Source organism: Solanum lycopersicum, chromosome 11 (genome assembly GCF_036512215.1).
Source record: "Solanum lycopersicum chromosome 11, SLM_r2.1".
In the NCBI taxonomy this organism is placed as follows: Eukaryota; Viridiplantae; Streptophyta; class Magnoliopsida; order Solanales; family Solanaceae; genus Solanum; species Solanum lycopersicum.
The window spans coordinates 26,227,352-26,231,377 of record NC_090810.1 but is presented as its reverse complement, the minus strand read 5'-3'; the positions used below and the strand labels follow the sequence as shown (position 1 = coordinate 26,231,377).

The 4,026-nt window shown below is 34.0% G+C and overlaps 1 pseudogene; it reads right to left on the bottom strand.

Annotated features, from left to right (window-relative positions):
* Positions 1-247: 247 nt before the first annotated feature.
* On the bottom strand, positions 248-948 carry LOC109118972 (bidirectional sugar transporter SWEET6b-like; annotated as a pseudogene).
* Between the last annotated feature and the right edge of the window lie 3,078 nt (positions 949-4,026).

The following is a 4,026-nucleotide window of genomic DNA, read 5'->3' as shown; positions in this document are numbered from 1 at the left end:
TCCAAATACCTAAAACCTTAAATACCATCTGAACCCTACCCTAACCCTAAAATTAATCCTAACACTAACCTTACCATAATCTTAGTATTATAAACTGAGATAAAGAATCTAATTAACTAGAAAAAAATTGGTGACAATTGAATGACTAAAGCAAATGCCTTATAAATTTGTATTCTCGTGGAAACAGGAAAAGGGTAATAGAAACCCCACTAAATCTAAATCTAAAGAGTGATATCATAGGGAGAAATCAAATAATGTTTTGGAGCTCTACTATTGATGGATTCTTTTCATTGGGAGGTGGGTTGCGGTAAATGACCATCAATGTCAGCTGAACTTAAGCTAATAGTGCTCCACTCCGTTTCCAGTCAAGATGTAAGAATCAAACTTGAGGAGAGAATAGAATGCCCAGAATATTACATTAAGGAAGCATACTATAGAAAGCTTCTTTGGCAAGAACTCAGCACTCTTTGTTTTGTTCACCTTGTACATGATTAACAAAGGGGATCCATACATACAAATTTCAAAGGTGGTTGCGAGAATTCAATGAACCGTGGTTCTACTCGTGTAAGTGTGAAAGTCTAACATGGTTCCAGCTTCAGCGATGGCCAGCCCCATGATTTCACCAAACAAATAGAACTTATTTGAAGCTGATATCTTTTGCCAGTGTAGAAGAACAATATGGAAATATAGCACAACTGCATGAAAAAGACCAACGATGTTGATGGTGACTACAAGAATGTTGTGTGGATTAATGAAAGGCATGCCGTAGTGAATCCACATTAAACAGTTTATTGGATATGCAAGGTATGGGTACGGGTGGAACTCCTCCACTGATTTGATTTTTATGATTCGACAAAATCTTTGCATTCGCGAAGCAAAGAGAACAAATGATAAGATATTGCTGATAATATTGACGATAAATCGAATATAATTCATACTCATCACCATCATTGATGGCTTTTGAGAAAAAAAGTAGATGCTATCGGAATAGGTTTAGGGTTTAGCGTTAGTGTTAGGGTTAGGATTTGGGTTAGGGTGTACATTTTTTTTGGTTTTATGGTTCAGGGTTTATCATTTAGGGTTGTAAATTTATTGTTTAGTATTTAATGTTTGATTTTTGGTATTTGGGCTTAGGGATCTGTGTTTAGGGTTAGGGTTAGTGTAAGAGTTTGGGTTCGGGGTTGGGTTATGGTTAGGGTTAGGGTTTAGTTTTTTTAAAAAATAATTGGAACGACCCTAGGAGTGGGTTAGGGGTTGAGTAACACCACATGCCTTATCTTTCACACAAAAGATATGTACAAGAAGGGGCGCTATACCTTACCTTCATACCTATGACGGGTCAATTTGACCAACCTACTAAGGTTAGTCCATTTACCCTTTCAAAATGGATATATTCTAAAAACAAATTATAGAATACCATAAACAAGGAGGATTCTCCCCTTACTATTGAATAATAAAAAACATAACCATAATCAAAACCATCTATTCATACAGATAAGTAGAATAAGTTTTCAAAGAACAGTCAAATTTGACATAAGGTAAATCATCATTCAACATCTAGTAGTGTTAATCATGGTGGATTTTTTATCTTTTTAAGCTTCTTTCTTTTGTTTTTTTTTCCATTCCAAACTTTTCCAATATATAGCTTTTTTTATTAGTCCCACGAGTTGATGTTGAGTATAATTTCCAGTTTGATAATAGATCTACAGTGCCATTAACTTCAAGATATACATGCCTACATTGGAAGAATTTGAGTTTACTGGCAATCAGTTGTATAGCATTGATATCCTGTCTACTTCTCCATGGACTGCTACTTGCATTATTGATCCATTTGAATGTACTGTAAACGTCAAGGACATATGGAATATGAATGTACAATAAAGTGAAGGGATGAGGATTTCAAAAAATGAAGGTATTGGAAAATGAAAAAAAGAGTAAATCTTATAGGAGAATAGGAGCAAGGAGGCCACAAAAATCCTCAAGAGCATGACAAGAGTACAATAGAGGTTACAGCCAAGTCACAAAATGATCAAAACATAAGTCATAGGGGAGAGTTCAGAAAGGATGGAAACCAAAGTCAACCAAGGAACAAACTTACAGGCCAACAACAAGGAAAAATTACCTGCATTCAAAATGTTCAAGACCATCAAGAACAGTTCTAGGAAGCACAGTGGTAGACATAAATTAAGCGACAACACAAAATTAGGACCTAAGAAACTCCAACAATGTTTGAAGACGAGTTTTACCTCCAACTAAAGGAAGCAATGAAATCCAGAAACAAGAATAGGAAGCAGCAGGTATAGCTAATATTCAATCTCAAAGTATTTTTTCTAATCTTGGAATGTCCCATATAGCTTGGTTGAATAGTTTAAGCTAGATTGCTTATGTTTTTTAGATGTAAAGTGAGAGTGTCCCAAATTAATGTTTACTAGATTCTATGTATTGAGAGAAGTCCTCTCTTCTAGGTTTATGAAAACATTGGATTCATCTTATTGTGAGGTGAGGATTACATTTCTTAGAAAATTGAATCCAAGCCACCATAGAAATAGAGTTATGGTTTATGTCCCCCCTTTTGTAAATTTTTTTGGTAAAATGGTAAGGCCTGGGGGTGATGCTTACCCATTGTCCCTCTAAGGGTATTAAAATATATAAAAAAGACAAAAATACCAAAACACAAACATTAAATACTAAACAGTAAATTTTAAACATTAATTGCTAAACCTAAAACAATAATACATTAAAAAAGAAACCTACACACTAACCCTAATCTTGTCCCTGCCCTTAATCCTTAAACCCTAAAAAAACCCTAAGTCCAAAATACGAAAACTCAAACATTAAGTAGTAAACCATAGATTTTAAACCTCAAATCCTACACCACCAACCATAAAACAAAAAAAAAAAGTCATTCCTAACCCTAACCCTAACCTAAACGATAAACCCAAAACACTAAGCGCAAAATACCAGAATCCAAACAATAAATAATGAACCATAAATTTTAAACCTTAATGCTAATCCCTGAAACATAAAACCTAAAAAAAACTACACCCTTATGCAAATCTTAACCCTAACCCTAAAACCTAAACCCTAACCCTAACGTCAAAAATTAAACCATAGATTTAAAACCTAAAATCCTAAACCACAAACCCTAAAAATTAAAAAAAAAACCTAACCCTAACCCTAGCCCATAATCCTTAACCCAAAACCCCCAAAACCCAAAGAATAAACACTAACAATAGATTTTAAATAAAAAAATTCTAAAACCCAAAATCTAAACTAAAAAAATCGTAAACCTTAAACCTTACCCTATGCTTAAAATAAACCCTAACCCTAACCCTATCCTCCATCCTAATCCTAAACCCTAAACCCTTTACCCTAAACCCTAAAGACTAAGACCAAAATACCAAAACCCTAAAATTAAACAATAACCCACAGATACTATAACTCAAAACTACAACCCCAAACACTAAAATGTATAAACAACCTTAACCCGAACCCTAACATTAACCCTAAACCCCAAGACCAAAATACAAAAACCCAAACATTAAACATTAAACCATTGATAATAAACCTCAAATCCTTAACCATAAACCCAAGAGCCTAAAAACCCCAAAACCCTAACCCTAAACATAAACCTAACCCTAAAGCCTAAGCTGAAAATACTAAAACCCAAACATTAAATACTAAACCATAAATTTTAAAACTTAAATGGTAAATCATGAACCATAAAATCTAAAAAAAACTAAACCTTAACCCTAATACTAACCCTAACTTAGACCCTAATACTCAACCTTAAACCCTAAAACCTAAGTGCAAATAAAACATTAAATCCACAAATCCAAAGCACAAACACTAAAACCTAAAAAACATAAACCCTAGTCTTAACCCAATCACAAACCCTTACCATAACCTAACCTAAACAATTAATGGTTTAACGCTTAATGTTTGGGTTATGGTATTTTGGGCATGGTGTTTTGAGTGACTCGTTTAGGGTTAGGGTTTAGCGTTTCTAGATTTTAGGGTACGTGG